The 15,702-nt window shown below is 38.2% G+C and overlaps 1 protein-coding gene and 1 long non-coding RNA gene across 16 annotated transcripts in view; one reads left to right on the forward strand and one right to left on the reverse strand.

Annotated features, from left to right (window-relative positions):
- Nucleotides 1-15,702, forward strand: part of LOC106054743 (CUGBP Elav-like family member 3-B) — a 483,388-nt gene that overhangs the window by 344,875 nt on the left and 122,811 nt on the right. The gene's annotated exons all lie outside the window — the stretch shown is intronic.
- LOC129923939 (uncharacterized) overlaps nucleotides 212-15,702 on the reverse strand; it is a 45,271-nt gene continuing 29,780 nt past the window's right edge. Inside the window, exons 2-3 of the long non-coding RNA XR_008775896.1 lie at nucleotides 993-1,047; nucleotides 212-636 (exon numbers count right to left, since the gene is read on the reverse strand). This is a non-coding gene — a long non-coding RNA (uncharacterized LOC129923939). The remainder of the gene's footprint in view (nucleotides 637-992; nucleotides 1,048-15,702) is intronic.

Genomic DNA, 15,702 nt, shown 5'->3' on the forward strand with positions numbered 1-15,702 from the left:
ATACAAGTTAATTACCAACAAAGAGATGTACATTTTTCTTTTATTTTTGCTTCTTACATTAATGCAAGTTTTTAGCCTAATATTTGTCTTAATTTCAATGGCGATATACCTTTACTCCATTTCCTTATAGATACAGGTAATTTAAATTAATGTCAGCTATAAAACATTTTATTCTAAAAGAAATAACAATATAATATGGATGTATTGTGTAAAATATATTGTAGTTCATTCACAAAGTCACTTTAACATATATTTCTATGTCAACGTTAAGGATCATGACGTATTCTTATAATTAAAAAAAAACATAAAAAAACAAAGTTAAATAATAAAGATGACATATTGTAGAACAATACATCAACCAAAAAAAAAAAAGTTCCATCCTGTGTACCTAATGTCTACGTTAGACTTAATGACGTACGCTCTGCAATACAGAACTTATTTTATTAGAGGCCAACAAGACTGTACCTTTAACAATAACAAAAATTGACACAATGACCTTTAACAGTATAAGCTCGACATAATGATCTTGAGCATTAAAAACGAGACGAGACCTTGAAGATGACATTGATATGATGACACTGAACCATTCAGCGTGCACGCCAAGACTTTTGCATTTATTCTTGTTACCTGTAATGTCTTGTAAGATAATACAATATAAGATAATACAATATAAGATAATACAATATAAGCTGCGGTTCAGGTAAAGTTTTATGTGCGGGACAGTCATCACGGACTTCATCACCATAATGACATCTTTCTCTCCTAATTGACGATGCCAACGATGATTTGACCCCATTAAACTAAATTGATTTTTGGATTTATAAACTTTAATTTGTGGTGTGTAAAAAAAAAAAGAGCATGCCTTCCCCTATACAATTCGTTACCAAATATAACATTTTCTGATAACAAATACAAAAGTTTAATCCTAACAGGAGAGTGAAATACAAATGAGCAAAATGAAAATGATTCTACAGAGCGAGAAAAATACTTACGTAAAGAAAGATACAATGGCCCCTAAGGAAATGTTTTGCATTTATGCAACAGTGGCTGAAATATAACATGACATGGTCAATATTAAAATATGAACTAAAAAAAAAACATTCACATCCAAAGTTTGTCAATTTAAAAAAAAAAATTTTTTTAGGTTTATATTTATCTGAAATTGTGAGTTAAACAATTACAGCAAAAGTTTAGCTCGTGATCGTAGAAAAAAAAATGTTTAAAAAATATATTGATATATTTATGAAAATAAATCAATGCTCTGAGTTCATGCCCTCTAAATGCATTTGTTTTGTCTATCGGTGCTTGACAAAATCGAGCCATGCCAGTTCTAGCATGAAAATTTCTAAATTGGCAGCACTGCCTGGTGCTAGATCAGAACAAAGGGGAACTACTCCAACACGCAACCCTCTTTTCATCCCTACATTTACACAGTTGTCGTTAATGCATGAAAGTACCTGAACCGCCGTAATTATTACTATTATTATTATGATTTTAATTCTTTCAGTTCATTGATTTTTTTTATTTTTTTTTTCAAGTTTTCAAAGAGGTAGCGTAGGGGTGTAGCTCCGAGTTCGTGTCTTGGTTTGAAAAAGTTGTTTGTATTTTCGTTAGATATTTCTTAAAGTTTTATTTTATAATATTTTTCGTTACAAGTAGGTCTACAGTTAAGTGGTCAGAAAGTTTATAAAGGCTTTTGAGACCAACATAACTACATCTATAGGACTGATATGATTCCGAGAAGTCTCCATTTCATTGGCCGAAATATAAAAGTTTATAGCGATTATAGACAAAGGGAGCTGTTTGAGACACAAGACTCGTAGGTGGACCCTGCGGGTGGGTGGTACTAATGAATTTCGTTAAAAAAAAAAAGAGCTTACTAGTGGATAATTGCTCTTTGAGTGGTGTATAGATGTTATAGTTTATACATGTTCATACATGTCATGTCTTATACAAACTGTCAATTAGATCTAAATATTTTTAAAATTTGAATTCCTGAACATAAAATACACTTAGTTAGTTTTTAGTTAATCATGATTTCACACTTTAGAAAGACCAAAAATTAAAAGTCAGATTTTGAAACACATGTTTGACATTACAAACCTTTATTTTTTCTATTGAATTTGTTTGAGAAATATAAATAAAATAGTGTTACAAAAGAAAAATCACTTCTATTAATCCGCTTTTATAAGCACTGTAATAGATACTACAGATTAAATAAGACTTGAATTCTGTTGTACACTAGAATGGTGTCTGTACATGAACAAACATGTTTAATTTCATTTTAAGAAGACCTTAAATGTTTCTAGCACCATGGTGCAAGCTAATTTTCAATCACACTCTTAGTTTTTAAGATATAATCGTGACAGACTGACAGACCGACAATAACAATTGGTTTACAGGGACCGTTGAAAAAGTTGAGAGCGATAACTGAACAATGGAAATTTTGACATGGTGAGGACTCCATTGTCTAAGACGGACTTTTAACTCACGAGAAAACTCTGAAGTTGCCACTGGGGCCAGTTGCACTCAGTAAATGAGGGTCTGTAAAGCAATGTCCAGACCACCGCAAGGCAACGCGTGACAAGGCATGCTTCCTGTACATTTACCCTGTGCTTCCGTTGGGGCAAACAGCACAGATCGAGAGGGCGGAGACAATTGAACTTGCTCCCTGTGACGCCCTTTCAAACCACGATTAGGCGGTCCCTTGAGGTAATGTCAAATGTGCTTAATAAACGGTTCGGCAGGGTTGCATTCGTTATGTGGTCGCTGGTTCACTGTCGTAGCTAGGGTAGCTGCTGCAAACACAATACAGACATGCTTGAAACAAATGTTGAAGAAAATATGGTGGGAAGCGTGGTCGAGAGGCTAAGTGCGCTTGAACTTGGCTTGTCTTGGCTACCTAGAAGCGTGCTCGAGATTCGACACCCGACCCGGGCAGAGTTATGTTAACTGAGCGCCTAAAGGCAGCACGGAAAACCAACTCCTAGATACCCTTTTATCCCCACTGGTCCACAAATGAGATTGGACCAAAGCGCTCTGAGCATGCTATATGCATGAAAGTAGCGCTATATAAAAGCTATACTATATATATTCAGAAATAAAATACGTACTACTGATGCAGCCAAGAGAAATGTTGGACCACTAGGACTTAAACCAATATAGGAGAACACAAGAGCTCAGACTCGATACTTTCGGGTAAACAATCTAATAGTGGCAGTAAATTTCTTATTATTTAAGGCGATACTGTGATTATGAGAATATAAAACCATTCTGTCATTTTACTTGTGCAATAAGACTTAGAACTTTTCATCTTTTAATGTAGTTCAAATATTAATTGGTGTTTACCCCCTTTCAGACCTTGTGATCTATAGGGCAGATGATGTAAAGGTCACCTGTTTCTGTGGCCCACTGTTAACGAGGGGCCAGCACAACGACCATCCGCCTTTACGTTTCCTCAACTATAGTCAGGTAACCAGTAGAGCTGGGTGGACTCAAAGGCTCTCTAAATATCCCGAAATTCAAAATACCAATCTTCACCGAGATTCGAACCTAGGACCCCCGGTTCAGAAGCCAAGCGCTTTTCTACTCAGCCACCGCGCCTCCTAAATGTTAATAATAATCAATAATTATGCTACGACTGAGCTAAATGTCCAATACACACATATGATGCCTGACTAACTCAAAGAGATGTTAAATTTTTAGAGTTTAATCATATGAACCACTTACTCGTAATCCATAAATATTTAGGTCTTCTCTAGTTCCCAGCAATGCCGGATTTGACTACGTGGAGGCCATCACATGTCTGTGGGCTGTGGGCCATCACATGTCTGTGGGCTGTGGGCCATCACATGTCTGTGCTGTGGGCCATTACATGTCTGTGCTGTGCGCCTTATTAATTTCAGACATGTCTGTGCTGTGGGCCTTATTAATTTCAGACATGTCTGTGCTGTGGGCCTTATTAGTATCAGACATGTCTGTGCTGTGGGTCTTATTGATTTCAGACATGTCTCACTGGCCACATGACAGAATACCATTGTCGAATCCAAATTGTACCAATCCTCTACAGACGTTTCGAGGGGTCACCACCACGTTACGGGCCGAATATGACCCGCGGGTTGTAGATTAGGAATCCCTGTTGTAGACATATGCGCCCCCCCCCTCTCCTCTCAATCCTTTGGTTGCATTAAAACATCTTTTTTTTTCCTTTTGTTCTTTATTTCTGATAAACCAGCCCGCTCGCTTAGTTCAAAACAGCTCCAGCCTTTGTTCTAAAGTTCTAACGCAACGACAGTGGCCATCATTTTATGAACCTTGGTCCTTTCAACCCAGTTTTTCAAAAAGTCAAAACCTTCCTATGAAACAATAAAAAAAAATATGGAACAAAAAAAAAATTTACTCTTCATATCTTTGTGTGACGTCAGAACAGCGGGACGGCAGGTGACAGCGACGCACCGTCGCGAGTCGAAGGTCGGGCATGCGCGTACAAAGAGATTGGCGCGTGCCAGGCGCGTTCTACATGATTGAGGCTCCGTGAGAAAGAAAATAATGTCCTCACCCTTACCTCCCCGCTCCCCCCCCCCAATCCAGAATAATTTTGTCGATATAATGAGATGGGTGGAGCCAAGTCCAGGCTTAATATAGCACTGGCACGCGTGCTCCAGGCAACGTGGTGTTTTCTTTCTTTCATTTTCAAACACACACACTCGCGCCATCCTACACACGAGACACACCGGGGGGGGGGGGGGGGGGTTTCAGCTATAAGATGAGACTGCTGATCTAGAAAATCAAAGTTATTATTTAAAAAAAAAGGGGGGGGGTGGGTGGGAGTGGGGGGTTATGATATGGAGCGCTTCGGATCAATGGTTCTGCTTCCAGTGGTTCCAAATAAGTTTTACATCGAGCACATAGTTTATACAAGGTCTAGATCTAACCGCTGATTAGGTCTACATCACTCTATAGAGTTCTACTACAAGTGCAGTGCAACGATGACCAATAAAACGTTCACATTGATAAGTAATCTTACCCTTGTTGGTCATTTCTACATTTCTTTAAGGATTGTTTTGTAGGTAGAGGCCCAGAGTCTGTGACACGTGCCACTTTTAGCAGTAGTACTAATTACACTTTGTGGGTCACAGTTCGTCTCTTATACTCAGTCAACTAGACGCAGTGCAGTATAGAACAACCAGCGTGTGGCTCTGCTGTATGGGCCAGTACCAGTTGACATAGGGTATAGGGTTTCTTTCTCCTCCCCACCCCCCACCCCAATCCCTTTGTTTATTTTATTTTCTTTTTTAACAACTCAACGAATTAGACCTAGATCTCGATCTCTAATAAATTAATTGAAACTATAAACATACAAATACAACTCTAAATAAACTTCATTTCAAAGAAAAGTATTACCGAAAAAAAAAAAAAAAAGCGGCGAAGCTTTATTTTCGGTACAAACGATCAATCACAAGTCGGGATAGTCTCTGGGTAGAGGGTGGAGGGTGAAGGAAGGTGGCGTCAGTTACGCAACACTAGGAGAAGTCGCGGCCCTATTGTAGTCCTAAAGCCGGACGTGTTTCCGTGCGGGACACGCACACTGCGCCCTCCCCCCCCCTCCCACTACCTCTTAGAACACAGGTGTGAAATGATTGATTTTGATTGGATGATATGACTTGTGCCACAGGCAGGGCCCATGAACAATAAATAAAGTTCTTTTTTTGTTTTCTTAATATGAAATATTGCAGGCTATAAATATGTATTGACCAAATGACTTAGAAAACAAGTGACATTCTTTGTCTTTAACTATTAATACCGGTACCAATTCTATTAAATACAGGTAGTAATCTTCATTATGATATATGATTACATTTTTTGAAACAGTGATCTATCTGTCTGTCTGTCAATCTATCTATCTGTCAATCCTGTTTACTTCTTGCCTGTTTGTGCGACTGTCTATTCGTCTGACCACCCATGCACTATGTCTTATGTTTCTGTCATTACCTAGCTATCGGTGGCTATCTTTCGATGAAAATATGCTACTAAATATCTGCCGTTGGCGACCTATCACTGATTTTCTCTGGCTATCTGTCACTGACATATTGTAGTTGCTGTGAAGATCTGACATTCTCTTTCTATAGACATCTTATACCTTCACATTAACGTCTATCCATCCCTCCTCCCTGTCGCCCTGACCATCCTATGGCTATTATAATCAAAGGTCATAAAACTGCCCCCCTACGTAAGCTGCCTAATTACACGGCCAAACCTTTTCTTGCCTTAATGTCAAAGGACTGACACAAAATGTGACACCGCCATCACTGGGAGGAAAATGACACTAGAGCTCACATGACAAGATGCTATTGTTGTCAACGCATGGCCAGGGCATCGATTTTTGTTGGTTTGTTCCGTTCTACATTTGACTGTGTGTGTGTGTGTGTGTGTTTGAGAGTGAAAAAAATGAGAGAGAGAGAAAGAAAGAGAGAGAGAGAATTGCGGATTGAAGAGAAAGGGAGGTGGAGACTTGTTTTAAAAGTTTCGAAATTTTGACCACAGCTGTGAAGGTATTGCTATTTAACCACCTCGACCAACTCTTAAAAATAAGGGAAATGTATATCCAAAGTTTCCTCTCTGGTCTAGTCACATTTTAGTTCCTATATTCCGATGCTCGAGGACAAGAAAAAACATTTAAAATACTTTTGAAAAAACAAAACAAGACAAAACCTCATTTAACCCAGAGAGAGATTGTTTTTCTCTTAATAACCAATGTTAGATTAAAAAACAATGGAACAATGCCCCTATCCCCCCCCCACACACACACTTCCGAGAAAGAATCCTGGTTAAGCGAATGTATAGATTTACCAGACATTCTAAATATTCCTATGATAGGCCTTTAGGTCTAGACTTAGAAGACTTTGCGCCAGATTTTCCGGACCATTAATTGATTCAACTCTTCAAGGAATGCGGAAATACCCGAAGACGTCTTGTCAGTTCAAGATAAATAGTTTCTCGTCCTCTAGCCAAATTTAATTTTTTTTTTTTTTTTTATGTTTTGAAAAATTATAACGGTCAAACTAGAGATTTTCCAGTTTGGCCAACGATCTAGTAATTCTATTCCCAACGATATACAGCAACTATCAAATTTCTAAGAAAAGCGTAGCAGACGTGTTCACCCAGGTTTTTGGTTCCACGGATTTTACGAATTGACTAGAGGTATTGTAAAAAGTCTGTGCATCTAGATTTATATAAAGATATATGTCTTGGGTCTGCTGGCAAGTGAACACATTCAATATACACCGTAGCTAAAAGCTCCTAAAACAAAGAATGGCGACAGATTGTCTGTCGTTGTGTCTTTTTGAGAAGCTAGCCATTCGCGACTTTGTACTTCTAAATACAATTTTGTTGAGTTTCGATCATACTTCAGAGTAGGCTACATGTATGTGATGAAATCAATGTTGGTAGATTAGAGTCGATATGCTGAAATTTGTGTTTAAGTTGATATGTATTGGATTTACAGTAGTCTATGTTGATAAATTGATATTCATAGGTGATAATAACAGTTGATATATTGAAATAAATGTTTAAATGTTGTTATGTTGTAGGCGAAGAGACATTGAAAATAAAAAGATTTATTTTTTTTTTGGGGGGGGGGGGGGGGGGACCACAATCTATATCAAATTAGGCAGAAGCTTGAAATTACAGGGTTTTTTTTATTTGCATTTTTTTCCCTCTGGTAGAAGACAGGTGCCGGCGGGAGGATGGGGGTCAACATTTCACGGCAAATTGCTTTTTCCTTGCTTATAGAACAGTTACACTAATCTCTAATTCATTTGCGCCTACTTTTAATTAACTTTTCTCCATTCTGGCAAAAAACACTAGCTTCCCCCTGACCATCACTTGAGCCACTAGTTCGACATAATGTCCAGACTCTATATTAGCTTCCCCACTAAAGGCAATGACTGTAAATGACCATGTACTGGGCTGGTAATCTAAAAGGAAGTAATCTCGAGGGAAAGCATAACATCGATTTATGTGTCACTCAAAGTGTGTATATTAAAAAAAAAATAATGTTGAAATCAGGGAGGGAGGGGGGTATTTAGGATATTTTATTGTCATTAAAATAAAATAAAAAGGAGAGAGTCTCTTTTGTTTTTTTCTGGTGTCAGGTGTTGGGAGTCAAGTGTGAGAGACACTCACGATTAGCTTTTTGTTTGAGGCATGTGGTGTCAAGACATATGGTTCCACCAACACCCCTAAACACACACACATACACACACATTTTTTTAAAATTCTTTTTACTCCCTAATTTTCATAGTTTTATTTTCTCTTTCATAACTTGACTAGTAGCTGGGCCCGTTTAAATAAGGAGTCAAAAAAAGACTTTCAGTATTATATGGAAAATGCAGATATTGTAATTTCTGGTTTTATTGCTGTTGAATTGTCTGTCTTTTTATTCTGCTAACCCTCGTATTTAGTATTTATTTAGTAAACATAAACAAATTAATATTATTGCATTCATATTTTTTTCTTACACTGATAATAATAATAATTGAGAGCGTTTTAATTCGAATATTTGAGAATGGAAACTTGTTGTTTAGACGGTGCACCCATTCAGTCCTTGCGATCTATAGAGCAAAGGATGTAAAGCTCATCTGTTAACAAGGGTGTCATGTGGCCAGCACAAGGACCAACCGCCTTGACTTTTCCCCAACTAATGTCAAGTACCCATTAGAGTTGGTTGGACTCACAGGTGCCTTAAATCCTGAAATTCAAAACCCTTGTCTTCACCGAGATTCGAACCCGAGACTCCTCGGTTCAGAAGAGAAGCGCTATTCCACTCTGGCACCACGCACCCTGTAATGCAGACATTTATAAGAAGCTTTTTTTTTTTTTTTATCTAATCCAAATACTGTAAGTCTTACTTTTCAGAAAATCGATCTATTTCTGACTAGAGAATATATTGAACACAATTTTCTGTTTCCACCCTACCCCCCCTTCCTTCTTTTGTTTTCAATACATGTATTAGAAGTTGAACGTGAAAGCAATGTGTCATTTATTCATAAGTATCGGCTGTGGTAATGCAAGTGGAATAATTGTTTCGCTTTTTTCTTTGTTAATATTTTTTTTTATATATTCTATGTATGGTCTGGCAAGAGAAGACAACTCCGGCAGACTAAGTTAATCAGATTTTCTATTATCCTCCCTGACTAAATTATTGACACAGTTCCTGGAGTTATTAAAAAGTATTTTTAGACGACTTGTACTCACACACACACACACACACACACACACACACACAGTGGCACTCGCACGCACATTCAGAATTATTAAAGACAGGGCAAAGCAAAGGAGAGGCGATGGAGGAATATAGACAGAAAGAAGGAGACAGAGATTGAGAGAGAGAGAGAAGGAGATAGAGAGAGATGGAGAGAGAGACAGAGACAGAGATTGAGAGAAAAAGAGATGGAGAGAGAGACAGAGATTGAAAGAAAAAGAGATGGAGAGAGAGAGATTGAGAGAGAAAGAAATGGAGAGAGACAGAGATTGTGAGAGAGAGAGAGACAGACAGACAGACAGACAGACAGACAGACAGACAGACCTAGATTGAGAGAGAGAGAGAGATTGAGAGAGAGAGGGACAGAGATTGAGAGAGAGAGAGAGAGAGAAGGAGACAGAGATTGAGAGAGAGAGATAGACCGGAAATAGATGGTGAAAGAGAAAGAGAGGTGGAGAGAAAGAAAGAGTGAGATTGAGAGAGATGGAGGCGGGAAGAGAGAGAGATTGATTGAAAGGGGGGGGGGGAGAGAAAAAGAGATACAATAGTGTATAGATGAGTAAAGACGAATGGAGTGGCACTGTTTATAAAGTCTGTTCTAAAACTACAGTGCAAGGAATCGATCGTTGAGGGAAGGAGGGGAGGGGGTGTAGAGGGGTGGTAGCGTGTTCTCTTTGTCTTCATTCTGCTTGATAGGAAATTGTGAGGGCGTCGCCGGGGGGGGGGGCATGGGGGGTGTCTGCTTCATTTCATGCCTGAAGAAATTCTTGGGGACTGAAAGAACTAATGAAGTCAAGTTTGAGCTACAGACTTCAGAACCACAGCTTTCCGTTGACTATGGAAATGTTAGACACAGACAGAGAGTCCTTGATACAAGTCGATAAATGTCACCATTGTATAATGGCATGACATAACATTACATCTGTCAGCAATGTCACACTGTGAGAATCCTTGAAGCAAGTAGATGAATGTCACAATGGTATAATGACAATATATTACAGATTTGCCCGCCACACTTCAGTTCGAGGCTATTACGCAATTGTTTCGTTATCTATGTCAATATTTAAAACAACTTGCAAACTGTGTTGCAAAGACAATGAACTCCGGACACACTTTCACATCATTCGCTTTTTTTTTAAAAGCGGCCCCCGAAAGGAGAAAAGACGCTATTAGTTTGTGTGAAATGTCTGTCCGTCCGTCCGATATCGTAGACTAGAAAAGATAGTGAAAATCCGACATCATGATATTTTAGTTCATTCAAAGTTCTGATGCAACGTCTACTTTTTTCTTTTCTAAAAGCGAAAAATCGAATTTTTTAAATCAACTTTGCAAGCAGTTTTTTTCATAAAAGTACACCACTTTTACAATTATTCACTATTAATAGTAACAAACACGAGAGACTGTTTAGTAAGGGATACAACATCATACTATATTTTTAACACATTTATGCAAATGGGTTTAGATTTTTGTTAAAAAATTATTTTTTTTTACATTTGTATTGCTACGTTATGTAAGTTCTGTCCTATTAACTACTACATTTACCAAAAAATAATGTTTACTTTTTTAAGAGAAATAAATCTATTTAGTATGCATATAAGTTGGACATAATTTAAAACAACAATTAATAAGTAGGTTTTCATATTATCGCGTGAGCTGCAGTGCCACATCTCACCAATGGAACACTTTACTAAAGGAAATGTTTTTTTTTTCTTTTTTTGAGGATTTGAATAAGAGATTGACCCTTTTACAAAACTATTAGATCAATTAGATATTGATTAGAGGACACCAATTAGGCCAGGTTCGCATTTAACTACACAATCACTTTCACCTATCCATTGGTCTGATGGACCGCTGGGGCATCACACAAGATCTGTCAACCTTCTTTCTCCATTCTTCTCTGTCATTTGTCATTGATAGAATTTCATTCTGATGTTCTTTCTGAAAATATTGATACCTGCATTTTTTCATGCATGGGTGGACTAATTGGGGGCCGATTTTGAGTTTGTTTCCACTCAAACTGTCTTTGTAACCTTGTTTTTTTTTTGTTTGTAGCTATATATTTATTACTGCGCAATATTACAGTGGTGGTGGGATATTACTGCGCGACATTATAGTGGTGAGTGAGATATTACTGCGCGATATTACATTGATAAGTGGGATGTTACTGCGCGATATTACATTGATAAGTGGGATGTTACTGCGCGATATTACATTGATAAGTGGGATGTTACTGCGCGACACTAGCGGATCCAGAACTTTGGAGTGGGGGGGGGGCGATTTTTTTCCAAACCCTAACCCTAACGCCCAGTAAACCCTAACCCTACGCATAAACGTGAACACACACACACACACACACACACAGACAGATATATATGTATATATATATATATATATATATATATATATATATATATATATATATATATATATATATATATAAATATGAGAATAAAAAAAAGCAGCGCTTCTCAACCTTCGGAGAAAAACAAAACAACTGGGGCAGCGCTATTAGGTTCTCTGGTGAAGTTCGGGGCGAAGCCCCGACGCCATAAGCGTTTTCTTGCTTTTTTCACTGCAGATACGCATTCTCCTGAAAAATACAGCTCATTCTTCACAATGTAGTTCGGGGCGAAGCCCCGACGCCAAAAGCGTTTTCTTGCTTTTTTCACTGCAGAAACGCATTCTCCTGACAAGTACAGCTCATTATTCATCAATGGAGTACGGGGCAAAGCCCCGACGCCAAAAGCGTTCTTGCATTCTTCTCTGCAGAAACGCATTTTCCTGACATCTACAACTCATTACCAATAAATGAAGTTCGGGGCGAAGCCCCGACGCCAAAAGCGTTTTCTTGCATTCTTCTCTGCAGAAACGCATTCTCCTGACAAGTACAGCTCATTATTCATCAATGGAGTACGGGGCAAAGCCCCGACGCCAAAAGCGTTCTTGCATTCTTCTCTGCAGAAACGCATTTTCCTGACATCTACAACTCATTACCAATAAATGAAGTTCGGGGCGAAGCCCCGACGCCAAAAGCGTTTTCTTGCATTCTTCACCGCAGAAACGCATTCTCCTGACCTGAAGCTCATTATTCGTACTATTAAAAAACGACCTTTCGAATAATGTTGTACTTGAAAAATATTCTAATTTGAATTTATAGGCCCATAATACATTGCAAATAAAACCGATTTTTTCCTTGAAAAGATAGGATACACCACGTATTTAGATTTTTGCTTTGAGGATTGCCGCCGAAAAAAAAAAATTCGATAAATATTATTCAAGAAAACTCTAGCATAAATTGTGAGTTATAGTCCCAAATTTATTTAGCTAGAAAAATATCATATTGAAAAGGTTGGGAAAAGGTGACTATGAGAATGTTATTTGAGTTTATAACTCATCTCAATCATGACTCTTATACTGAAAAATTTCGTTTGAATTCTAACTTTTCCAATGCAAAGTCTTTCTTAAAATACTTATGATAACTTCATGTGAAATTACAAAAACTCTGTCTGGAAATGGGAATGGCGGTAGAGTAAAAACGATTAATCCTCGCTCCTTTACCAATTTCTGCTAAAGATTGCATTTGGCATTAAAGAATAGGTATGGGGCGACTCGATATAAGAATGTAATTTATAGTATATATAAATTATATTAGTGACAGATTTTTTTAATTTTGTAATTTCTTAACTATAATACAAAAAGAAAAAGTATTGATTTGTCCGATGGGGGAAATGCGATTGCATGGATCGCCCCTCCCACCTGGTACAACCCTTTTTCATTTAAATTTACTAATGATACAATTTGAGATTAGAGTGTGGTACGACATATTTACAATGGGTCACATATCAATACGTAGTTTATATTATATAGATATTCAACTAATTTTGTTCACAAATTATGATTCTCCACAAAAATAGGACCGCCCCCCAGCACTCAGAGGACTAGAGTGGGGAGGGCAGTACATGCAATCGCCCCCCCCCTCACCCCAACGAATCGGCAAAAATACCAGAAAGGGAGAAACATAATATAAAATTTTTATATTAATTCAACTAATTTTGTTCACAAACTATGATTTCTGCATAAAAACGGACCGCCCCCCCCCCACACTCAAAGGGTTTAGGTGGGAAGGGCAGAAGAGGTATTCGTCCCCCCCCCCCACCAATCGGCAAACAGGGAACGACATAATATAAAGATCGGTTAAAATATCAATAACAAGTTACAAGGAAATAGATATTTAATTGATTTGTTAGCAGGCTGTGATTTCTACCAATAAATTGGACCGCCCCCCCCCACTCGAAAGTGTAGGGGGGGCGGGATTGATACCATCGCCCCCTCCCGACCCCACCAAATCGGCCAACATACTAGAGGGGGGGGGGCGAAATAATCTAAAAATAAGTTGAAATATAAATAATTAGTATATATTTTTAACATAAGTAATAAATTCGTATACAAATTGTGTGAATCCTATACTAAAGTTCGTCCGCCCCTACCGCCCCCCCCCTGGATCCGCCAGTGCTGCGCGATATTACATTGATAAGTGGGATGTTACTGCGCGATATTACATTGATAAGTGGCATGTTACTGCGCGATATTACATTGATAGGTGGCATGTTACTGCGCGATATTACATTGATAAGTGGGATGTTACTGCGCGATATTACATTGATAAGTGGCATGTTACTGCGCGATATTACATTGATAGGTGGCATGTTACTGCGCGATATTACATTGATAAGTGGGATGTTACTGCGCGATATTACATTGATAAGTGGCATGTTACTGCGCGATATTACATTGATAGGTGGCATGTTACTGCGCGATATTACATTGATAGGTGGCATGTTACTGCGCGATATTACATTGATAGGTGGCATGTTACTGCGCGATATTACATTGATAAGTGGCATGTTACTGCGCGATATTACATTGATAGGTGGCATGTTACTGCGCGATATTACAGTGATAAGTGGCATGTTACTGCGCGATATTACATTGATAGGTGGCATGTTACTGCGCGATATTACATTGATAAGTGGGATGTTACTGCGCGATATTACATTGATAAGTGGGATGTTACTGCGCGATATTACATTGATAAGTGGGATGTTACTGCGCGATATTACATTGATAGGTGGCATGTTACTGCACGATATTACATTGATAGGTGGCATGTTACTGCACGATATTACATTGATAAGTGGCATGTTACTGCGCGATATTACATTGATAGGTGGCATGTTACTGCGCGATATTACATTGATAAGTGGGATGTTACTGCGCGATATTACATTGATAAGTGGAATGTTACTGCGCGATATTACATTGATAAGTGGGATGTTACTGCGCGATATTACATTGATAGGTGGCATGTTACTGCGCGATATTACATTGATAAGTGGCATGTTACTGCGCGATATTACATTGATAGGTGGCATGTTACTGCGCGATATTACATTGATAGGTGGCATGTTACTGCGCGATATTACATTGATAAGTGGCATGTTACTGCGCGATATTACATTGATAGGTGGCATGTTACTGCGCGATATTACATTGATAAGTGGCATGTTACTGCGCGATATTACATTGATAAGTGGGATGTTACTGCGCGATATTACATTGATAAGTGGGATGTTACTGCGCGATATTACATTGATAGGTGGCATGTTACTGCGCGATATTACATTGATAGGTGGGATACTACTGCGCAATATTACATTGATAAGTGGGATGTTACTGCGCGATATTACATTGATAGGTGGCATGTTACTGCGCGATATTACATTGATAAGTGAGATATTACTGCGCGATATTACATTGATAAGTGGGATATTACTGCGCGATATTACATTGATAGGTGGCATGTTACTGCGCGATATTACATTGATAAGTGAGATATTACTGCGCGATATTACATTGATAAGTGAGATATTACTACGCAATATTACATTGATAAGTGAGATATTACTGCGCGATATTACATTGATAGGTGGGATGTTACTGCGCGATATTACATTGATAAGTGAGATATTACTGCGCGATATTACATTGATAAGTGAGATATTACTGCGCAATATTACATTGATAAGTGAGATATTACTGCGCGATATTACATTGATAGGTGGCATGTTACTGCGCGATATTACATTGATAAGTGAGATATTACTGCGCGATATTACATTGATAAGTGAGATATTACTGCGCGATATTACATTGATAGGTGGCATGTTACTGCGCGATATTACATTGATAAGTGAGATATTACTGCGCGATATTACATTGATAAGTGGATACTACTGGCGATATTACAGTGATAAGTGGGATACTACTGCGCGATATTACATTGATAAGTGGGATGTTACTGAGCGATATTACATTGATAAGTGGGATGTTACTGCGCAATATTACATTGATAAGTGGGATGTTACTGTGCGATATTACAT

The sequence above is a fragment of the Biomphalaria glabrata genome, chromosome 18 (genome assembly GCF_947242115.1).
Source record: "Biomphalaria glabrata chromosome 18, xgBioGlab47.1, whole genome shotgun sequence".
In the NCBI taxonomy this organism is placed as follows: domain Eukaryota; kingdom Metazoa; phylum Mollusca; class Gastropoda; family Planorbidae; genus Biomphalaria; species Biomphalaria glabrata.